General features: G+C 41.0%; 2 long non-coding RNA genes across 7 annotated transcripts in view; one reads left to right on the forward strand and one right to left on the reverse strand.

Annotated features, from left to right (window-relative positions):
• The window catches only part of LOC311438067, a 68,568-nt gene that overhangs the window by 28,736 nt on the left and 15,557 nt on the right, over positions 1-24,275 (forward strand). Inside the window, exons 1-3 of one of the 6 annotated variants that reach the window (XR_014693907.1) lie at positions 5,047-5,158; positions 6,356-6,396; positions 6,895-7,014. The exons of 3 other annotated variants lie outside the window; for them this stretch is intronic. This is a non-coding gene — a long non-coding RNA (uncharacterized lncRNA). Of the gene's footprint in view, positions 1-5,046; positions 5,159-6,150; positions 6,271-6,355; positions 6,397-6,894; positions 7,015-24,275 lie in introns of those variants that run through there. 2 more of the 6 variants (XR_014693908.1, XR_014693906.1) reach the window with 2 other exon arrangements.
• LOC311438071 lies at positions 2,703-5,010 on the reverse strand. Its single transcript, XR_014693913.1, has 2 exons — positions 4,907-5,010; positions 2,703-3,262 (listed from the first exon to the last, which is right to left on the reverse strand). It is a non-coding gene; the product is annotated as an uncharacterized lncRNA (long non-coding RNA).

A 24,275-nucleotide genomic window follows, 5' to 3' on the forward strand; every position in this document is an offset into this window, starting at 1 on the left:
CTGAGGGAGATGGATGCTCCTTTCAAATGATTTTATTTGTTAAACATAATCACATAAAGTAGTCCAGTCCTCACAAATTTTTATGAGGTGATATTATGACCCATAAAAGGACTTTATTAGTCTTTACATGAAAGCTTGCTGCTTTCTGTTAGAAGGTAGCATTTTTTAAGGGTTGCTTGAAAGCAATGGAACAATGAATTTTTATTTTTGGTTTAACCCAGAACACATTGTATGCTTTTGGAAAAATGCTGAAGGTTTCCTGGTAAATCCAGGTTTGAAAAAAAAAAAAAAAAAGTTAGTAGGAGCAGGGGATGGGGCATACAGTTACATACAGGTAGAGGTTCATCAAGTGAATGTAACTGTTTCTGAAGGCTTTGTTGTTTTAATGATACTGTCCTGTTTGAGAAAACCCTGAATAAGGACTGCTGCAAGCTTGCACTTCTTACATCTTTCTCTGTGAAGAAAACGCTCAGTAGTTCTAGCATTCCTGGATGCAGTTTGCTTGGATTTCAGTCATGGAAGAAGAATTGTGGTTTATCGTGGTGACAGCAGGAGCTTGAATGCTGTGCCAGGCATCGGTGCAGAAGGTGGCATGTGGCTGTCACAGCCAAAAGGAAAAAGGGGACACCATGGATTAACATTGGTTTTAGGCACTTTTGTGGGTGTTTTGCACAACACTTTAAACAGTTTGAAAATTGGTAGTTTGTTTGGAGCCCACCACTGGGGCTCTCTGTAAGGCAGGGGGTGTTATTCAGGTCTTCTGCCTGTGTGCGTGGTAAGGACTCCAAGCCCTTTTTAGAAAGACAGAAAGCAGAAATTGTGTGGCAGATGTGTGATTGCTGGCACAACTTTGGGAGTGACAGAGAACACTCCTGTTTCTCCTTTTTCACTTACCACATGGACTATCAGGGAAGCAGTGAAGAAAAACAGTTACTTCTGTTTCCCATACTTCAAGTTCCTTTGTGTACAGAGGGAAAAGAAAATTGAAAGAGCCAGCATGCCAAACAGGAACAGACAACAAAGCTGAGTAGCAAGGAAGGCCAAATGCCAGCTGATGACTGGGAACATTGAAATGCCCTAAAAGACGTGGCTTGGGGTCGCCATCCCATGTTTTACCATTAGGAAGTGAAAAAGATTAGCATAGCTGAAGATCATGCGTATTTACCGAGATTCCTTTCATCCTGTGTGCAAAATCCACATATAGTCCCTATTTTATAACAAATTCAGTCCCCAGATCCAAATCTGTCCTGCTCTGCATCCCTTCAGGTCTGCTATTTCTTTAATCAGGGTTTGCTGTCTTTGTCTCTTTCTTGGACTTGATGGGCAGAGTGATGTCTGTGTCTTCTCACACGGGGTCTGGATGGTGCAGATGCTCATAGGAACTGTCCCTGCTCACGTAAGGGGAGAAGTTGGGCTTGAACCAGAACTGGCCTGATCTGTTGCACCTCCCTGCTTTCCTCCAGCCCTTCCTCCTGGAGAAATGGCACAACTCCAAGGAGGAGCTCTTTTCCCCCCTTTGGGGAGGACACTTGGAAGTAGCTTCTCAAAGGGAAACTGGAATTCATACAAGGACTGGAGAGCCACTCAGCCAGCTGCAACCACAGTCCTGTGACTAGGGAACAGCACAGGCAGCACTGTAACGAGCAGGATGCTGCCAACTGTTACTTCATCTGCCTTGAGAGTTTGGGAGTAAAGAAACAGAGAAAGGAAAGGAAAGTGCAGCCAAAGGCACTTAAATATCATTAGAGTTATGTAAATCAGGCACGTTAAAAAGACAGAACTGAAGTGTTATTTCCCTCCTGAGGGGTTCTGGGGATAGCTGAAAGGGAGAGGGATGTCTTGAACAAAGATGAATTAAGTTTTTCTACAATGTGAGATGTCCTGGGTAGACAGGAAATAACCTCTTATTAATGTTTCATTCTTCAAAGTTGATAAATACAAATACATAATATAATCCTTTAAGAACAATGTTTTCAGAGGGTTTGTACTTGGCTTTAACATTTTAATTGTGCTGAGTGTTAGGCCCTGAAACAAAAAGAAATGCATTCTGTGGAATTTTTGCTTGTTACTTGCCCAAAGCGATTAAAGCAGTTTACTTTTAACTGCACATTGCTTGTATTATTTTGGGTTGTAAATAAGTACATCAGAACTCAGAATAACTAAATAATGCAGAGCGATTGAAGACTGCAGAAGGGCATTACACCTGTAGCTTTGAACATTGGGAAGATCTTCTCTACAAATGTGTCTGCTAGGAAGGATGATGTTCAGCTGGGGTGCAGAAGGCAGCTGCAAAGCAGCCTGCCCTGTGCAGCTGCGCTGTAGCAGGCACATATGAGTGGTGAGAGCAATAGTTCATCTGCTGAGTGCTTGCTCGTCACGAGTGTTTTAGTCAGATGAAGATGGTGCTACTGTACTTGTAATTGTGTGCCTCCAGATGTCTTTGCACAGAGGTTTGAAATTGGGAGGAGCTGAGTGGTGGTAGTATGTGGAAAACTTATCAGAAAAGCGTGGTCAGATTGCTGAATAATTCTTTGTTGCACATTGCAAAGGACAGGCAGTAGCATGCTGTAAAACTCTACAGCAGTACTTCCCATATTACAGAGTTCAGCTTGTATCCCTTCCCATTCATTATATGGGAAAACAAATCTGTGTGTAAGGCACTAAGGATGGAGATATTAACATGTGGAGATGTGACTTCCTACATGTAACCAGCTCGGTGCAAAGAAGGAGGTGTACTATGATCAAAGCTCCCAGCAGCGTGCAGAGATGCAACAGATGAAGAGGCGGGAAGTTTATCTAAGAGCTAGGGAGCACGCAGCCAGGAGCAGTGCTGATTTTTATGGGGAAAAAAAAAATGTACAGAGGAGTTGGCAGCTAGCTGAAGATAGAAAGGAGCCTGGGTCCAGCAAGTACATGAAAACATTTTTGCCTGCAAAATCCTGCCACACAGAGATAACCAAGCAAGCTGGCTGTGGCTGCAAAGAAGTCTGTCTGGGATTACTTTGCCTCTCAGAGGCAATTTACATCCTGCCTGTGTGCCTAAACCAACTAATGTAAAGCTTCACCTTACAGGCTCCAGTGCATTGCAGGCATACCCTGATTCACAAAGCAGAGAGTCTGAGGCTGATGAAGGTTATTACTCTTGATATATCTGAGCATTTGTTACAGATAGCAGCTTCGGCATAATTTCTGGGTAAGCTCTTGCAGTGGCAGCATGAAAACTCTTCACGTCAAAGTGAAGGGAAGGATTCAGAAACTGTTCCTGAGAGAAAAAAAAAAAAAATCTTGTTATATCAAATAAGGTTGTCTTAACAATGTGTCTTGGTACTAGGAATGTGCAATTGTTTTTGCTTTCCTGAGGAGGTCTTGGATTTCAAACATTTGGAATGGGATGTGCTGCATGAGCTAGTTCAGGGGTGTGTTGTCAGCCCCAAGATATTCAGTTCTAGATGTGCACTTAAGGAGTAAAGCATTAAGGGGGCTGGCTGGAGTTTTCTGGGTTTGTCTGAACGGGAAAAGCAGCAAGCCAGAGCGTAGGAGCTGCAGATCCCAAAAGAATTATTTTTTGGAGACAACTTTTGGGTGTATTTTAGCAGCTAGTTTTACTTGAACAGTGAACGCCCTCACCAGAGCAGCCATTATGAATGTGTAAGAGCAAGAACTTGGATGGATGCACTGCAGCATTGTAGCCTACCTGGTGCTTTTGAAATACAGCTTTCCTCAAGTGAGTGCTGCCCACTGGACCTGATCAAAGTGGGATTTCTCAGCCTTTTTCAAGAAGGGAATAATTAAATCTGGAAAGGCTTAAGTATAAAGTCATTAGGAATTAGTAAATGTTCCACATATGAAAAAAACACCTGAATATTGAGAATTTTTATGACCAATGGAAGGGCTTTTTGCTTTTCATCACATTATGGGTATTACACACCATTGTGGTTTAACCCGGCAGGCAGCTAAGCACCACGTAGCTATTCACTCACTCCACCCCTTGCAGTTGGATGGGAGAGACAATCAGAAAAAAAAAAAAAAAGAAAAAAAAAAAAAAGTAAAACTCATGGGCTCAGATAAAGACATTTTAATAAAATGGAAAATGAAGGGAAAATAATAATAGCAAAATAATATACAAAACAGGTGATGCACGGTGCAATTCCTCACCACCTGCTGACAAATGCCCAGCCAGACCCAAGCAGCAGCCGCCACCCCCAACAACTCCCCCAGTTTCATTGTTCAGCAGGATGCCACATGGTGTGGGACATCCTTTTGGCCGGTTTGGGCCAGCTGTCCTGGTTCTGTCCCCTCCCAACTCCTTGTGCTGGCAGGGCAGCATGAGAAGCTGAGAAGTCCTTGGCTCTGTGTAAGCACTGCTCAGCAACAACTGAAACATTGGTGTGTTATCAGCAGTGTTCTCATTCTAAAGCCAAAATAGAGCACCATACCAGCTACTAGGAAGAAAATTAACTCTATCCCAGCCAAAACCAGGACATGTATACACCACCGTGTCTTCTGCTCTAGGTGCAGCAGTAATGTGACATAGGTGTGATAAATTGTTATTAAGTGCTTCAGAATTTGCTAGTCTGCTTTGCCTACCAACTCTGAGGGGACACTGCTTAAAAGATCATATTTACTAAACTTTAGGTTTTACTGTGACAAATAATCTGAGCTAGTTCATTAAGTTATAAGAGTTTCTCAGAGCTGTTACTGACCATTAAAACAAAATTCACAATAAGGAGCACTGCCTGTCAGCATTCAGAGGAGGGAGGACAGAAATACAGTTTCAAAGGAAAAACTGCTGTGTTTTAACTTTACAGTAAGATGCTGCTTTGATGATACTGCAGCAAAACTGTATTTTTTCAGACATATCCGAAAGGTGTCCTTAAATGTTAGCAATAAGAAACTGTATAGGTACCTGCTAATTGGGCCACTTCCCTTGAGAGGCTTTTGACATCAGTCGTAGGTGAAACTAAGTCATACTTTCATAACACTATTTTATTCATAAGTCTTAGGTGAACGATATGTAAGTGAATTACGCTTTAAGACATGCAGAAGAAAAGATGAGCAATGGGATGCACTTTCAGAAAACCTGAGGCTTGTGCTGAAAAGATTCAAAATGATTCCCAGCTGAGTAGAACCTCACCTGAAGAGCTGCAGCCCTGCTGAGGTCAGCAGTAAGAAGGGAACTAGAGCCTTCACATCAAACAGGCAAGAAATGGTAATCTGACTGAGCCTGGACTCAAGAATAAATTAGGAAATAAGAGCAGCTGCTGCTTTCAGAATCAAAGTATGATAAAAGGCAGGGATTTCCAGCTTACAGTGAGTTTGGGACTCAGTGAGGCTCACAGACCAGAACACACAGTGGGGGAGAAATCTTGTGGCCTAAAACAGCAGCAGCTGCTGTATCACAGGTTTAGTGATTTCCTACACCTGTGTAAGGCAGCTGTCTGGGAACCGGTGCGGTTCATTGTGCTCTCCAGAACTGCAGCAGGTCCCACTGAGTTCCTGCAGGCATTGTAAATGGTGATTTTCCACTCTAAGAAGACAGCGTGGCTGTTTCAAAATCAAGGTGATACTGTATGCTGCTCTGCCTTCACGCTGCCTGGAGGTGCAGGGGAAGAGGAGCCAGCTGGTTGTGCTCTTGCCTTAGAGGAGAACATTATGCAGTCCTCAGGGTTAGAAAACTCTGAGTTGTTCATGCTAGTGCTCTCTGTGGTGCAAAAAATCCCTAGATCTCCCCCCAGTCAGCATGTGACAGGGCCTAGAAACAAATGCTGGGGCATAAACAGCCCAATTTCTTATTCCCAGATGCTAGAGTTAGTCAACTACCTCTCCACAGAGTTTTTGTAAAGCAATTATACTGCTCCAGTAGGTTTGTATGGCCTCTTTGCAGAGATGTAAATGTTTATCTAGAGTATAAAACCATGGAGAATCAGAACGTACATCTCAATCTCAGTTGTTCCCCAGCTACATCTGGGAAAGGAGAGGGTTGGTCACCATGCAGACATGCTATGTATCATCCCCTCAAACACGCTGGCCTTGGCTATATTCACATGAAATAAAACTGCTGCTAATTGCCTGCAAGTGTGCAACTTTGCCCTTGTGAGCAGTATAAAACCATGGAGATTTGGTTCATAAGATCTCAACTTGCTTTCACATCTTTTATTGAAGCAGCTAATATTTAATGAGGCTTCAGAAGCATTTGAGCAATTCTCCTGGTGCTTGAGGACCTAAAACAAGTCCTGACTATGTGATCTCAGTTTAATGCTGCTGTGTTTGGTCAGCCTTTTAAGCTCCTTTTGCTGAGAATAACCATCAGTTCCTTGATTCCTCTTTGAGTCTATTTTATCTATCTTCTTCACAGTACCCTGTAAGAACACTGACCTCGTGGCACTGCTTTTATTGGTAAGTCTTCAGCTCAAGTTGGAATGTACAATTTGCATAAGGCAAGTAAAAAACATCTCATGCCCTGCTTAGAAATATTGGCTAGAAATTAAAGTAGGATAATATAGAAAGATGCTGCTCACAAAAAAAAATAAAAAATAAAACAAAACAAAAAAATTAAATTGCAAGAAGCTTTCCTTTAGGGGCTATAGAAAGACAAATCTGCAAATACTCACTCTCAGACCAATATCAGAAAAAGAAAAATCTGAATAATACAGCATGTGTCTTGTGGAGACAGCGAGGTCACAGATCCAAATGATGCAGTTTGGCCAGGAAGGGGTGGGGGAGTGTTGTATTCAGCCCTCAGGTGTAAAGAATAAATCCTCATCTCAGTAAGGGGACACTTATCAGTAAAACAATTGAAAACAAGAGCCTGCTGTTTTATGTCTGACATGGAGCTCACATTGCCTACACCTGGCCATCATGCTTATCTCATTTGTTTTTCTTTGCTTTCCTCAGTTCAAGCAACTGGTAAAACATGAGCCATGTTAGCATGCTGAAGTTAACCCTAAGAAAGGACTGCTAATCCATTCCAGCTTGATCACGTACCAGCAGCAACTTAGCTGGGCAGTATTTGAGGTATGGTGTTTCTTTTCTATTTTTATGTTTTTTAGATAGCTACTTTGTGTGTCAGTATATTCTTTTAATGAAAGTTCCCGTTCTCTTGATCCTGCGAGTGCCTTGATGTGCTGTCTCTTGAGACAGGCAATTGTATGGTGATGTACTGAAGTGGAAGGAGTGTTATTTCTGAATTCTTGTCTCTCTTTTAAACACTAAAAATTTTCTAATGTGTTGTGGCTGTTTTGCACAGCTGCTGTGATGCATAAGCTTGGTTTAAATGTCTGTCTCGTGGCTGCTTGACATTACAGGAAGGTACACAACCACTGAAGTTTCTCTTCTGACAGACCTAGTATGTGCCTTCTGGTGAATCAGTATTTCCTACGGTGTGCTGAATTGTTCTGACCTTGAATTTTTATAGGCTTGTCTTCCAAGACAGCTTTTTCTGCCTTAGTCAATGAGAGTTTCATTTTCTGTTTAAAAAGATGCACGTAAGAAGCTGTGAGAGACCTAGAAGTCTTAGCTGTCCTTAGGCTCAGTTGGAAGTTTGATACTGATTTCAGTGGGGCCTGAGAATGAACCCTAAACTCACTGCTTAATTATTCCAAATGCAAAGCTTGGGGTTTCACGTCTATTTTCTCCTCACTGTTCTTCTTTCTTTTCCCCACCTCATTTCTTTAACTCATTTCCTTAAAATAGCAGTTCTGTCTATATTTTTCCTCCTGCTTATGCCCAACACCAATTTTAAGCATAGGCCTAAAACCACCCTAAAGGGTGGCTGCCTGCTTGGCTTTATGCTCGTGCTGGGATTGGTGGCAGTGGCTGCTGCTGAGAGAGGTGTTGGGATATCTAGGGTGACAGCAACAGTTGGATGAACAAGAGAACAGAAAATCTTGCATTTGCTCTTCTCAAATGTTTTCTTCAGCTCTTCATTCCCGGTTTTTCTGTGCCAGCCTTCTTGTCCTCCTGTGTTTCTTAGCTTGCTAAGAATACTCAGTCAGCTTTGTTTATGGGCTCTTCTACACTAATGGCCTAGGCAAATTTTACAGAAATTTAGGAAAAGTCCACTTTCTTTTGGATCTGTAAGACAGATCCAACAGGCATTCAGCTTTTTAGAGACCTATCTATTGATTTAGACTCCCATCAACTAAAATACTGCCAGTGGGAGCCTTCACTGCAGGATGCTCCAGTGTCTAAAAACATTTTAGGTGATTTTGTGTCCTAAGACCTTTTTAATGCTTCTGCACTGTTTTGCAGTTCTTTGTTTGTTTTGTTTGTCATAATAGCAGCAAATGAGGAGAAGCCTGTAAGTGGTCTTTGGTGCCTTCTTTTTGTTTGGATATTCATAAAGCTGAAATGTAAATAAAACTGCTGCTACTTGCCTTGCTTTTATTAAATTCTAGGCTGCCCATATAAAACAAGATTGTTCATGCTGAACTTGTAGGTTAACTAATAGCCTCTGGGCCATGCTTTGGGCTTGTCTGCCTTCTGCAGCGTTATTACTTTGGTCTTGTTGAACACATTTTGCCCTTGGTTGTACTCATTTTGGTTGGCGCAATAGTAAAAAGAATGAGTTTCTCTCAAGACGGCTGGAAAAGATTGCAGAGATGTTTGTTTAAAGATTTAGCATGGGTCAATAGGAAATGCATTTGTCTCCTGGTAAATTTATTATGAGGCCACAGCACCAGTTAGTTGCATTATCCCAAAGACTATGGCTTGAACAGAGTACTGTCTTCTGGATAGTTTTATAAGGGATTCTGTCTTCAAAGCATCGGTGCCTCAGTGAGGTGTAAAGCCCTGTAGCAAAATTTATGCAAGTTTATTTTTTCCTTACATCAAATAAGCTTGAAACAGCTACCACTGTGCACTTAACAGCAACAGAACACTTTCAACTTGTACAGAGCTTGCTGGGCAAAACCAGCTTCTAAAAGCAGTTGTGTTAGAAGTGGGGATACATTTTATCCAGACGAACCCTAAATACAACAGTAAAAAACACACAAAAACAAGTGAATCAAAGGTAGTGTAACAAATCGTTAGCATAATAATCTGTTGACATGGTTTTTCAAAGTAATGAAGCATCTCTTACCATGGGCAGCTTCGCCTAGTTCATGTGTCTCTCTGAAAGTCAGCGAGGCTGAGGCTCTTAGCTTATGAGTGCACCTCCAAAGCTAGGCTTCTACAATATGCTTACGCTGCAGTCAGAGCTGGTGTTAAATCAGTCGCAGCTGCCATGGGCTACATGTACTTTGCTAAGGATTTATTCAGCTTCTTACGTTACGTTTGCAATCCATGCTGTCATATATGTATTGGTACCACCGCCCAAATGAGCTAATTAAAATCTGCGTTGGGTTGCTCTGTAGACAGTATAAACCTCTCTCAGCAGAAGAACGCTTACTGAGCATTTTACAACTCAGCCTACCTGCGCAGTGAGCTGCCTGTGAGATCAGGAGGCTGCCTAAATCTGTGTTCCTGTTCTTGAGGGTGTTGGACCCCAGGTTTACCAGTCCTTGTGATCTGTCCACTTATTAAAAACCAAACAAGCAAAAAAACATGCTTGTAAATGTTCACATTAGATATGCCATTTTAATTTGTGTGCATAAATATGTTGCTGCTTCTATTATACCCCCAAACTGTTGATTATCTGTCATTTTCAGTGATCACACCCACTGAACTCTAGTGTGCAATAAATTACCTTCTGATCAAGATGGGTTTGTTTGCCAAATGTTGCAGGGAAGCAACCTGGCAGAAATTCATACTCAGCTGAGAGGAAATGTCAGAGCTGACTATTTATGTGATAATTGCAGTACCAACAATATGCTTACAGCAGTAACCTTGCCTTACAGGATCACCACAGAACTACCTCAATTAAAAATAGAACAGATTGGTGCAGACAGATCACATCAACCAGCTCCCATTGTCTGTTACAGGATTCCCTTGCCCTTCTCAAAATGGCTTATCCAGCCTACTGTTAAAGGAATCAAGAGATGCAGGATTTCACTACATCTCTTAGGAGATATTTACACAATTGAATACTGCTCTTGCAGTGTTTTTCCTGACGTTAACATTACATTATAGTTTCACATATTTTTATATGTTTTAATATAAATTATGGCAATCATTGACAAAAAAGAAAAAAGCAGAATCAGTGGCATTTTAAAAATAGTATAGGAAAGCGTAAATCTTAACTTACACACTCTGTAGGCTCTGATTTTATTTTTTTTTTAACCTAACACATACTATTGAATATAAACTGTCACACCAGGACCTACCATAAACCAGTGTTATCCCCTAAAAGTATCCAGAGATGAAAGGATAACGATTTTTATTTTTTTTATCGGTATCCAGATGTGCAAATGTTTCAGACAAAAGCAAAGGCAATGTGACAATATCAGTTGTATTTAAATATAATGTCTTGTGTTGAAAAGAGCTGTGCCAAAGAGCAGTATTATTATTACTACTATGGCCATGAGGATATTTCTACCGAAATGGAGAACGGTGAGTGCACGTGGATTATCTAGCAATATGCAAGAATCAGGGGCACATAATTCACAAAACAGAAGTTTCTCTACCACATCCACAATCATGTAGTCTCAATGTTTCTGTTTATTTGTAAAGTAAATAGAAGAAAACTTCTATCTTACGCTTATATCACTATTGAGTGTTGAGCTAAAAGAACCTGTGCACATGCTTTTAAGAGGTGTACATGTGGCACACTGAGTACAGCATTGCCAGTTTGTGCGCTGTAGTCACTGTCAGTACAGATCATCCTTCCAAACAGCCCAATGTGAGCTTAGTGAGACAAATGAATAAATACAGTCTGAGGAGATGGGAATTTTGTGTCTTCAAAGTAACACGTGAACTGTTGTGATGTTATTGTTTGTGGGTTTGGGGCTTTCTGTTTGTTTATTTTGTGTACGTTGGTTTTTCTTGTGCATTCTATGTGTTTAGCTGTTTGCTTGCTTTGGAATGAACAGAAGCTTCAGTTATGTTACTGTGAGAGTCCACTGAACTTTCTGGACAAAGCCTCCTGAAAGTTCTATTAAATGCTTTAAAAAATATCATTCAGGTGATAGGAATATGGATTGATTGCGTGTTGCCACAGCAGGATTAGAAATGCATGCTTGTTTTTGCTTTCTTAATGGGTGAAATCAGATTCAATTAAAGTTTGTGCTCTTTTATCTAGACAGCATAAAATTAGTAACTGCTGTGTGCCTGGTTGCTCTCTTCTGGCTGGAGGGCTGATATTCAGTTACAACCTTAGTGCTTGTGCCAAGTGCTGGAAACCCTTAGGTTGCTCTTGTGGTTGGAGACAGTGAAATATTTGGAACAAGAAGTCCTGTGTGATGACCATTAGGTGATGACAGTCATCTTTATGTTCAGTGGTTTACATTCATAGGTGCTTTCGAAGCTGTGTAATGGCTCCCTAGCTGGTGCCATCTGCTCTCGGTTTTGTTATAGCCAGAGGGAAGTGCTGCCATGTGTGCGGCAACGTGGTGTGCGTGCCACAAACTGCGAGAGGAGCAGCGCGGCTGCTCCAGCCATTAGAAGCTACTGATTCTTGCTCTTAATGAATTGCAAATAGCAACTCAAATACTTGATTAAAAATGTATCCTACAGTGCTTAGGGCTTGCATTTTAAGCTTGCTTTGTCCAGTGAGAGCAGTCTGATAAAGAATTAAATGTATTGTGTTTTTTTTTTTTTTTGTTTAATTATTATTTTACTGTTATAAGATGCCCATTTAAGAGGAAACTAGTACAGAAAATTCTAGTAGAGCCCATTTTTGGCAGCTGGTGTAAGGGTGCCTCTGTAATGCTGCCTATGGGGCAACGGCATGTATTGGGCTTGTGTTATTGCTGTGCTCGTCCCTGCTTCTGTGCAGCTCTGACACCTGGTTCCACTGTTTAACCCTTAGCCTATTTTCAGCAGTACCCAACTACTTCTAGAGCTCTCCACTAGAGCTAACTTTTTTGTTCACGTCCTCCCCTCAGGTACAACTTCTCTCTCCTTGATCTTTCCTTCATTTCTCTTCTCCACCTCCTCCTTCTGTTTGCTAGGCTGTGTGAAGTCCTCCATAAATGAATGCTGAGATACATTGCTTGCTTGTCAGAAAAATGAGTAGTCCCAGCTCTTCCTTTTTGTGCCATCGGTGTACACACAGTTGTTTTGCTTTGCATCTGGTTTGAGGCAGAAGTTTCATCTCTTTTAACTAAACTGTGTTCACAAAGATGGAGAAGCTTAGCCATAGCACTTTTAGAAATTGTCCTTTCAAATCCCTCTGTGGAGAGGGGGAGGGGGAAGAAATCAATAAGTTTGCTGGGGTGGGAAACACTCTACATAATCCTGCAAAATCCTGTAAATCACTGAGAGCTTCCAAGGCAATTCTCTGGGAATCATCTGGGCTCCTCAGTAAAGAACAGGCCACGAGAGAGGCAAGATTACCCTTCAGGTAAATAATCCTGGAGTTGGGAAGCAGATAAATTTCTGTATTTTCCACCTAGTGTTAAACATTTTAAAGTGACTTGGAGGGTAGAAACAGTAAACTTGCTGCAGGGTAACAACATTACGTTTCACAAATGTATAGCAACAGCCTGGGTAAAGCACACTGAGGGTGTGTGGCCAAACCTTGACGGGTATTTCCATAAAGAAGAGTGGCTCCGCAACCTCACTTGACCTTAAGTGTATTTGCAATGTGATCCTTAATTGCATGTCTTGTAACATTGTTCCCTTGTAGGGTACTGCATTAGGTTATGCACAACAGGTATCTAAAATAGCGACACTATATTGTTGGGGGCATAATAAATGCTGGTTGCTATAGCAAGCAGCCAGAGTGTATGTAGGAAAATTGATGTTCAGAAACTGTCCTGGGCAACTACAATCAACTGCTGTCTCTGTCATACAAAGCCTTTCACTTAGACCATGCTTCTTCAGAGGTGATTACTCGTTTTGTGTCTGTGTGTGTGTGTGTATGTGTGGTGGGCACCTAGAAGAAAATAAGGAGCCCCGGGGTTTGACTTGCAGAAGTACGAACTATTTAGAGATGTGTTTGGAATCTAGGAGAACTATACACAGATAAACAATCACAGAATTGGGGGGAAAAAAAAGAGAGAACATCTATTCCGTCTTGCACCATGCGGCATTATTGACTATGCCTTTATCAGCCACAGAGATGTTTGTCTAATTCGTTCTTCAGATCCTCCAAGCAATCTATTGCAGTGTTTATCTGTAAAACAGATTTACCAAGTGTTTTACCATTCTTCTTGCAGTAATGGATAGGGCAAGAAAATTGGGTTAAGCTGACATTGAGAGGGTAACAAAACAAACAAAAAAGGCAGTCTTTTATGTACTTGAAAAGTTTTGGCTTTCCCTCAGTCACCATACAAGACCGTATGGTGCTTATCTGTCCAGTCTGCTTTTTTTGCTGGTGGTGTTTTCACTCTCCCTCATTTTCTTTTCTCTCACCTGGATGCACTTTGACTAGATTTTATCACTCCTGTAGTGTCTTCCCCCAAACTGCTAGCAGTGTTCCAGATGAGGCTTTATCAGTAGTGCTCAGTGCAATAGAAAGGTAACTTCATGTATCTCGCAGCCTGTTTGCAGTGTGATGCAGGCAAGCAGGAATTTGCACTCCTATCTCACCTTGGGTTTTAGTAGGCACAAAGCAGCTTTATCAATGGTCTTGTTTTTAGAAATGGGTGAAACAATGTGGTTGTAGCTTTCCAAAATAATTCAGGTTGAGGGGAAAAAATGCTCCAAGGCAAAGAGTTGGAATCTAGTGATTATAGTCAATAGGAAGGCTCAGGTCATCTTGAAATAACCTAGACTCAACTCTATCTATAATAAATCTACATGTAATCTAAGTGTCTTTGCAGGCCTTCAGGCAGATTTTCAGTCAGGATAATATCATTACTATCCCAGAGAAAGCCTAAATGTCTCTTCTGAGTACAGGTGTTCAGAACCTGGGCACAAGGACATGAACTTCACCAGCCAGTAACTTCCATGGGAACTTGCTTTAGCGCTCACAGTAAAACAGCCTGCCTAGTGAGTTGCCCTCCCCATGTCTTATACCACAGGGGCATGTGCGTTTGGTTGGGTTTTATTCTTTTGAGATGTCCTGTGTATGCTGACTAAATCAAAACTCTCCTCATATTGAATTCAGTGCTGATAAAGATACAATCTGTTTCAGCTGTTTTCAACATAGCGAGGTTAAGATTTATGAATAGAGGTTTTTGTTTTTTTTTTAATAGCAAATAAACTTCTAAGTGGTGGATGGTCAGTAAAAACACGTCAAATATATCCAGTATCTGCTTCCCATATTCCAAAAAGCATTTGACTATTACAGAAAGCCCATACTTGACTCAGAGGCTCCTTAATTCTAATGTCTATTTGATGTTCAAAGCAATGCCTGCTGTCAGCTGTTTCCAACATAGGTTTCAGGGTTTGTGCAGGGTGCACTATGCTCTTCAACCCCTCATCAAGAATTTACAAGATTCCTTGTAATACTTTATTCTGTGGTAAAACTTTCTGTTTAATTCTTGCTCTCTTCTTCTGGGATTATTTACTCAAAGGTGGCATAAGAAATGGACTTTAAAAAAATGTTGTCCGCAAATTCTGGTGTCCAATTTGTATTAAACCCCATCAAGTGAAACAGTATTAGTTCAGGGTTCTGGATAGGTTTTGAAAGTGGTCAGGCACTACCAAGCCTTGTTGCTGTCAGACTCATTAGCAAGAGAACTATAAGCTGCTAGAGGAAAATGTTGCTTTATTGTTATGTTGTGATCAATGTCAAGAAAAAAAAAAGATTTAAGCTTTGAAAATCATGGCAGGGATAAATGAAGGACATGGTCTAAAAGGTGTCTTACTGCCTCTTTCAGGGTCTTTCTCAGACCCAGGTATCAAGACTGACTGTATTCAAATAACATAAAGATTAAAATTTCCTCTGCTAAATGTGTTAGACTTCTCAGAGATGTTTCTAACATCCAGAAACATGAATGCTATAGAACCAGATAAAATTCAAGTGGAAGGCTGAGAAGATCCTTTCTTATGGAAACACTTAGTGGTTTCATGCAGGAGATCAGATCTGTGTTCAGCGGTACTGAATTTGGCAAACATTTGGTAGAGCGCTTCTCATAGAAAACATCCTCCATCTTGCTAGGTAAATGGAACATTTTTCTTTTAATTATCTCTCATCCATCTTTGGTTGTTGTCATTGATGTGACTGAGCAGAAACCATTTATCATGGTTCTTAATGATTTTTCATTAACCAATTAAGTCAGTGAGGCTAGGAAAGAGATTCAAGATAGCCCCAGTACTTAGGGAAGGTGTGCTGAAGTTCTTTCTTTTGTAAGTAACTACTGTAAATGCTGTTTCCTGTATTTCTTTTGTTTGTTCACTCACATCCCTGGAATGACAGGAGTGCCTCAAATGTTTTAAGGAGATTGCAAGCATGCATTTTGTAAGATGAAGGATGATTTTACTTTGTGACAAATACTGGTATTTGTCTCTTAACTGCTCCTGGGAAACTGCTGCCTCAGATCATATTCAGTTGCCTCCATACTCTAGGCCTGGTTCTGTCTGAAAACTCCTGAGGAGAATTGCTGTACTCACAGTCAATCCAATTTGGAAACAGCACAGTGAGAAGCATCAGCATCTCTACTGTGTCTGGATTGTTTTGACAAACACACAAAGCTTTCACTTGATCTACTTTCTGGAAGTTGAAGTGAATTGGACTGTTCTGATAGTCTCTTAACCTGTTGCTTTGTGATGGAAGGGATCCTTCATAATAGAAAATCTTCCTTTAGTGGCACTTCTTGTAACAAGTGGAGTTGAGCAGGGTTGTATATTCATATCCACTCAACATGTTTTTGGTGCTGCTGATCTCAGCCTTAGCCTGTGGCACACTGAGGGTAATTTGTTCAGTCCTAGCAAAGTTCCTTAAATCTGAATTTTGTGAAAACAGCCAACAGCAGGACTACAAGATTCTTTGGCTGCTTTAAACACCATGCAAATGTTTTTATCTTGCAACTGATATCCAAAAGAGAGTCATATTTCAGGCTTGTCCATAGCTAACTCTGTAGCCCTTTTAATGTTGCGGCTGCAGGCTCAAAAGTACACCGAGTCTGATAGATGGCTCTCTCCTAATTGATGGTAAATACCTCTGCATACCTGTAACACAAGTGCACCTTGAAAGTTACTCCAGCCTAGCGAACACTGGAGTGGTGCCCATGTTAAGAAGAATAAAGAAAAATAATTTTTAAGTCCAACACACAATGCTAAAAAAACGAACTCCACATAGAAATAACTTTCATTGCCTTCTCCCCTCCTTTTGCCCTCTAGCAGCACCAGTTCAGTAGTATGCGAGTGTTACACTGTCATGTAGTTTGGAGTCTAAACAGAGGACCACTGAAGCCAAGATATATTTTATGTTTTGGAAACTGTAGTCTAAACTATCAGGCTGGAGCAAAGCTGAAGTGAATAATATCAAGGTAAAGAGGATGCATTTGTGAAGAACAAAAAACTGTCTAGTCAGATTGAAAGAAACTTTGTACCCTGTTTTGTCTACAGTTAGTAGGATATAGTCCTATGCCTCGCTGTAGTTGTACTGCATTGTACTGTGCAGGGGTTGCTATTGGTAAGAGCAGAGTGGGAAAGGACAAAAAGACACTGGTCTGTGGAAATAAGTCATGGAGGTTGCCCCCAGGAAGGAGAACAGACCTGGTGTGACAGCTTCTCTGCTGTCTCTTAACCTTGTAAATCAAAGCAGTTCTGTTGCTGTGGTGAAGAAAACAAAACGACAACTTCCCTGTGCACTGACGCTCTCTGGTGATATAATGGTGCCTGCCTGTGTGCTGACACCGGCCAGGAGGACCTTTATTCAGATTAAAGGATTAATGAGTGGTGCACAGTTCAGCTCAAGATATTGAGAATGAAACATGTCTTGAAGCTCCTTACTGAGTTGTGGACAAATGAGCTTCTTCCTGTTGGTGGTGGTGCTGTCTGATTTTCCTTCCAAAGGATAATCTGGTGCTATTTATGTAGGTGGCAACTGGATTTCAGTCAAGAAGGCAAGCTTTAGAAGTTGAGAGGCTGTAATATATTAACGGTGTTTGTGGCAATAATGTATTCTGGTGAGTGAGATCCTGTAGCTTCATTGTTACTAAATGGAACTAGCTGAAAAATTGACTTGTTTTCCTGGGGAGCAGGAAAATTATATTACATTTTCATAAAGTTATAAAAATATATATATGTATTTAACTCTTGTCCATGTTTGAAATGTAAACTGAATAACAAATGCTTACTATTTTATGTAGTTACACCTCAGCCCCAGGAGGTGCCCCATGGCTATGAATTCTCCCTTTTATCTTGCACTTGCTCAGGAGGGAAGGGGAATAGGAGATACTGTGAGAGGTGTCTGGGCAGCAGAGGAGAATCAGAGCCCTGTGATGGCCAAAGTCATTTGTCACTGAGGCAGCATGTTCAAATAACACAGAATAATATTGAATTTGTCCAAAACTGAATAGCTGATTCTACTTGAGAAAAATCAAAGTGTTTTTGTTTTGCATCAGCTTGGCTCAGATTATGGTACTGTGTTTAGGCTTTAATGAAGGAAAGTTGTGGATCTGTGTACCTTTCAAAATACTTCCCCAGAAGATTTCCCTTAAGTAATAGGATTTTCTACTGAAAAAATGTTTTTGTCACTTAAATCTAGCATCTCTCAGGGCCCTGTGAAAATGTTCCAGTTGTGCAAATCCCTAAGATGTACGTGGTCCTAAGACCTTTAGTCCTGAGCTCTAAATATATAAACAAATAAGGGGTAGAGACTCGAGTGAAATGGGTCTGGTAGTGGTCTGGCACGTCTTTGTCAGATAAATCGCATTTGTTTGAAGTTTCAAGTTGTGTTAGCAAACTTCTACATTTGATGGCAAAGCTTTTGGGACCCAAACCCTGAACTCTCTAAGGCTTCCCCACAAGTAGCAGAGACGGCAATACCAGAGGCAGAACAAGTCTGAGTGCCTCTGATACGAGACTCTTGGGTGACAAGTAATGTAGAAAGGTCTGTGCCTGGAGCTGTAGGTCAGGACGTCCCATACAGGGGCTAGCTCTTAGCTCTCCAAACAGCTCTGCACCACGATAGACGAGACGTGTCCGCAGAGCTGAACGAAGGCTGAAGGGCAGCATAGAGGAACAAGCTGAGTTGCTCTTCTGGTGCTGGAATGAACTGGCCTCATGGCAACCTATGAATGGTACTGCTGCCTAGAAGGCTCAAACTGTAACTTTTATTTTGATGTTGCTGAACAAAAAGATTGTGGAAGGCATCTGTTTTGGAAATGCATTTGGCACAATAAATAACATTTACACGACTCTTACAGCAAATATCGCTGTGACATTTACTTTTTTTTTTTTTTTTTTTTGGCTGTTTGTTTGTTCATTTGTTTTCTAAAACCTGTACCCTTACCTAACCTTGTTTGAGACTGGAAGATCAGCTGGCTTAGAAAGATAGCTCATACTTTCTTTTGCTTCTCTGAGCACAGGCTTTATTACAACAGTGTTACAGAGATGTATGGCATTTTGCAGACTCTTCCAGATCTTTACTCAAAGGGTTTTATAATTCGATCCCTGATCTTACTTCAATTTTTTCCAAGAATCATCCTTTAGGTCTTGCGGAGCTATGGCAAAGTAAGTGAAGTGCCCTAAGGTTTTAGATTTAAGTAAATATGGTACAACATGAAAAATGAGTAGCATAATCTCCCTCCCTTCCCATTTGCCCCTCACCCTGCAAAAAAAGGACCAGAGGAAAACCTCTGCTGAATTTCTGGACTTGACAGCGTTCCTCAAGCTTCTGGGAAAGCTCTGCTGTGGCAGTGTACGGGACTGGGACAGTAATGTTCAGACCTCCCTGAGCCAGGGGAACCAAACTTTCCATTGGCCCAGGATGTGATGTAGCCAGCCAGGTGTGTACTTGTCGCTTCCGGCACTTGCCACTGAAAAGCAAGTTTATAGTGTCATTAATAAATGTGTGTATATAGTCCCTGTTGATGAGACTTGGGCAGATTTTTGTGAGAATTAGTTTTATTTTTCCACGTAGAGATAGAAAGTGACTTATTTATTCTAAGATTACAATACCGACAACTTGCTTGGTTTACCTTTGTACCATGAATATTTTAAAATTATTTAAACAGATCATTTAGTGTGGTGTGTGCCGCAACTCTGAGCTTTGGTGATCCATGTGGAAACCTTCGTACATCGGTTTTCACGAATGCATAATTGAATGCTGGCACAGCACCTTTACAGTGGTCCTGACATATCTGCAGATATTTGGACTTTGAGATTCTATGGCCCTGCAAAGGATCATTGATGCTCTTTGACATTGGCAGTGATACACACTAAAACCTGTGGGATATAGCACTTAGCTGTATTTCCAAGTTTGAAATTTCCATTTAGATGAAGCAGGCGACTGAATTCAAGAAAAGAAGGAACTGTTAAAAGGGAGCTGAGATGATTGGTTTCCATTCTTTCAAAATGTACATTATACAGAAATACCTTTGTCATTTCTGTTTGTAAATAACAGCCACCTACAGAATGCCTTTCCCTGCTTTCTCATTGTCTTTAGAGTTACTGTTTTATTTCTTTCTCCACATCTTCTAGGCTGCTCTTTTCCTAGCTTTTCTGTTCAGTATTTACTGGACTGCATGCACTTACTTTCCTGTGCCATGTTGTTAAAACAAAGCTATTCTCCATGAAGCTCTGGTGTCATTGCTATTGAGAATAATCGTCAGAACAAGGGGAGAGTCTGTCCTCTTCGATGTGTATTTCTAAGAGGTTTTGGTATAAGCAACCTTCTGACAGCCTTAATGTTCCTCAGATCTTTAGAGCCTTTCTGTCTTTGCTGGTTTCATGCTTCCTATTAGTAATCAGGTGCTTTGTGCCATTGCTGAAGTACGTGTGACCTTTCTGTGCTACCTTGATATCCTCTGTGCAGAAACTCTCCTTCTGCAAAAGGCTGATATTCAAATAATCTGTAAGTGACAGTCACGACCACTTCTGTGCGTAACAGCAAAGTGAATCCTTCATTCACCTCTGTGTCCTTGCTATGGGCATGAGTGTGCGTGCTGCGTATTTATTCAAACATGTTTGCTAGACTGTCATAATGACAGTAATTAGTCACTTTGTTTTTTGAGGGGTGGGCAATAGGTAGTTCAGAGCACACTTGTTTGTATTAGGGTGAAGTGAGATGCAGTGAGGTAGAAAGATCTTCACCTTCCATATGTTCTGCAGGAGTCCACGTATGGTCTAGTTCATGCACGATGCTTTCCTAGCTGACTTTCTTCCATGCCTGGCTGTCTGACTCCTAGCTGAAACTCTGCTGAGAAGAGATGGTGGTACAAGGTATCTGTACTGGTCTGTTCTTCTTCACGGCAGTTCTGTATGGTGCCGTGTTTTGGATTTGTGACCAAAGCAGTGTTTATCAAACACCAATGCTTTACTTACCGCTGAACAGTGCTTAAACAGTGTCAAAACTTTCCTACTTAGCTCTCCACCCCCCAACTCATCCCCAACAGGACAGTCAGCCTTGACAGCACTGTAGGCAGACAACTCAATTCTAGGGTCCGCTTCTGCTGCCCCCTATTCAAAATGCAGGTTTCTCTGTATCTTCTTCTCATCCTTTCAAATAAACACAGTGGGGAGGGAAAGTTTTGTAAACTTGCGCTAATTTAATGTATCTGATTTTTAACATTATTCTCTTCCAGAGATTCATTCTTTCTACTTACTGTGTCAATGAGTTTGTAGCTGTAAAAGCAACTGTTACAATTATTATGCAGCAAAATAGAAAACTTAAAATTATGTTGCAGCTCTATCTAAAACGATTCCTCAGTTCTCTAACCTTCTTTAAAAATTCATCACCTTCCAAAGCTGTTCCCCAACCTAAAGAGATCTGAAGCTAAAGAAATATGTATTTAATTTTTAAAGAAATCTATAGAGGATGGGGCCAGGGTCAGCACAGGGCTTCTCAGCAGGGCAAGCAACGCACAAGTTTGCTGTCCCAAGGGCAGCTGGGGAGGGGGCTGCTGAGAGTGGCTGGAGGAGAGGCTGAGGGAGCTCAGTGGGGTTTGAGGTGGGTACAGGGCCTGTGCAAGGGAGGAAAGGTGGATGAGGACAGGAGGTGCGTACAGACCTGGTCTGCACAGTGATGAGGAGGAGGCATGAGGTGTTGGGGAAAGTATGTGTGGCTTTATGGGCTTTCTCTCTTCCTTTCTTCCTCTTTTCCTACACTCCTCTTTCTCCCCGCCGCTTGCTCCCTCCAACATGGAGCAGTTATGTGAAGAGGCAGGGCTGTGACCTGCTCCTGCCTGTGCTCAGGATGGGGCTGCAAATGAAGGTGGCAGCGGCTGCTGCTGTTGCGGGGCTACCTTAAACATCCCTTGGCAAGCTGTGCAGGCAAGAGGCCACTGGCACGGTCACAGAAGAATCACACAGATGCAAAATGGGTTGATTTGCCAGCCCAGGCTGCTTTGTATTTTTTGTGTATAGTCCTCTGGATGAGACTTTAAAGTTTGGCTGTATTCTGAAAAGAAAATAGAAGGACTTTTGAGTTTCCATACCTGCTATTTCTCAAAGAAATGTGTTCAGTTTAGAAGTAAAAGAAGGTTTCTTCTCCTGCTGTTTCTTTGAATGTTCAAACTGAACTTTTTCTCTGGCTTTTGCCTGTTACAAAGGCATACTGCCCTAGATTTAGACCCTTTAAAGCTAAATCTACATTTGTTGAACAGGTGTGATGTTTTATTGTTATTTTTTTCCATGATCACTTTTTTTCCCTGTAGCTTCACCTGGTATCTGTTTGTTACAACCTTAAAGCAGAAACAGTGATTGGTAATTCTGGTATATTTAGTTAGCTGAGATAATCCCACAGGTTGTCCAGTGTTACATTTCAATGACTCTTCTAGGTAAAGCAAACAAACAACAACAGCAAAAAGCAAAGCAAAGCAAACCAACAAACAAAAAAATGCACTAGAGATTTAGAAGGAACTAAGTAAGACTTCTGAAAAGAAACTTTTTTCCCTCTAGTAAAAGCAACACCAGCAGTATACCAGTGTCACTCCACTGCCTGAAAGCAAGTGCCTGTGTTGATGAAGGGTCAAACAGAATTCACTTCAGTCTACTTCCCTTAGCTGTATTGGCTCTGAATTGGTATCAGAATAAAAAGCCAGTGGTAGCCTCTTTCTGTACTAAAATCAATAAGCCTAATAGTCACCACATAAAGAAAATGCATCTGTGGCTAAGCCTGTGCCCTCACAGAATCTCTTCACCTTGGAAACATTAGTGGATTTATTCCTGATTTTGCAAGGTTGATAAGAGGCTATAGGTTTTTTGTTTTAATTTCTTGATGGGGGAAGCTGAGGCATAAACAGAGTATGAGATGCAGCCCTTATGCTGCATTGTGAACTGAGACTTCTGGAATTTCTATTTTTACTTTCCTGTAGCATCTCTTGTTCCTGAAGGCCTGAAATAGGCACTGTCTCAATATATGCTGCATATGCTCATATACACGTCTCTATACACTACCAATAAAAGCTGTTCTGAGAGCAGCGTACAGGCAACATGTAGTCAGGGAAGAGATTTTTTTCAGCAAAGCTACTTTGTGTAAATCTTGTGGGACCTCTAACTTTTATTCATTCACTCACTATTTCATTTTGAGCCTTCCTTCCATGTGAGACAGGAATTTTATGTAGCCAAGTGACACAACTGGAAATCCTGACATTGGTCACCAGAGTGAAATGGTGCTATGTACAAATCTGTATGAATATTTGGAGATTGTGGATGTTTGGGGTAACAGGATAGAGCCTGCCTGCCCGGTTTGTACAGGAATGTCACCCTGAAGTAACTGAGGTGGTTTATTAAATAATTCTGTTGTGAGTCAAGTGAGTGCTGGTTACTAAATGGTCCTAGGACCAACTGTGCTTCCTTGGGACTAAGGACCTGATTATAGTTAGGCTTGATGCTGAGACTTATCTGCAACTGTCTTCATGCTCATAAATCAGAGCTTCACTGTACTTCTATCCCTTCAATTCCCTTCTCTCCCATAGCAGATCTTTCATGTCAGTGCTGAGCTTTTCTCCCAGGCTCCCTCTCTCCTGCAAAGAACATTAATTCGTGAACTGTTATTAGAATGAATCTGCCCTAATGGACCTGTTCTGACCAATGTATTCGTGTTTGCTTCAAGCAGTCTCTGGTCTATTTTAATTACTCTTCTTTTGGTAATTACTGTCTCTGTCTTTACGCTCCTTTGTTCTTTCCCTGTTTTGCTGATTCAAGCCTTTGAAAAGAGGTTTTTCAATTTCATAAGATCAGATAGAAGTCCTTCAGCTCCTCGATGAATTGCAGTTTCTCTTACAGCAAAATTGTCCAGTAGTTCACAGGAAGGAGTATCCATCACTTCTATTTACAAAAGTTAGGCTTCTGTCATTTTGATAGGGGACAATAAGTAAGGACAGATAGCAAGAGCATCTTAGCAGAAGTTTATCCTCAAGATCAAAGTCTAAATGACATGAAAGTATGTGTCATAAATTTAAATCCTTTAATCCTTCAAAAAAAAAAACAAACACCTGTGTAACCTCTCCTCCCGCTCGCCCCCCCCCCCAAATAAAAGCTTACCATGCTAAAATTCTAAAAATATTCTTATAAAATACAGATGTTTGCTGTTCAGATCTAATTTAGGTTAAAAATTGAATTGAACAACACTGGATAGATTATTGGACAAACTGAAAAACTGGACAAAATATGGACAAGATTCCATTAATAACTTTAACTGATCTTCTATTGTCTATCTTTGTATGGTGAATTATATATAAATATTCTATTATAATGTGCTTCTGAGAGTTAATGGTGTAGCCAGAGTGTTGTCTGAGGGTATGATGTTATTCAGGGCATTTTTATGGGCAAGAAGAAAGAGACTACTGTTTGTTGTATGTAGATTGTGGTCAAAATGGATAAATGTTAGCAGGTACAGCCCTCAGGTGATTCATGTGGAGGACGCTGATGATATTTTCAGAGTCACACAGAAGTGGAGCTTAGATAACTGTGATGATAGAGATAAATGCCTTTTTTGAGCCTTGTTTTTGTTGGATGATACTATATCTGTGACTATTACTATGACTTCTATTACTACTTCTTGTAGAAGCCTAAATAAAAATATCAGTTCAGGAAAGAAACCTTATAGCCATTGAGCTGGGGATTTTAACACTAGCATTGTAATTAAAATACTGTACTTTGGAGTAGAGAAGTAGGGG

Source organism: Aythya ferina (assembly GCF_964211825.1).
Source record: "Aythya ferina genome assembly, chromosome: 5".
Lineage (NCBI taxonomy): Eukaryota > Metazoa > Chordata > Aves > Anseriformes > Anatidae > Aythya > Aythya ferina.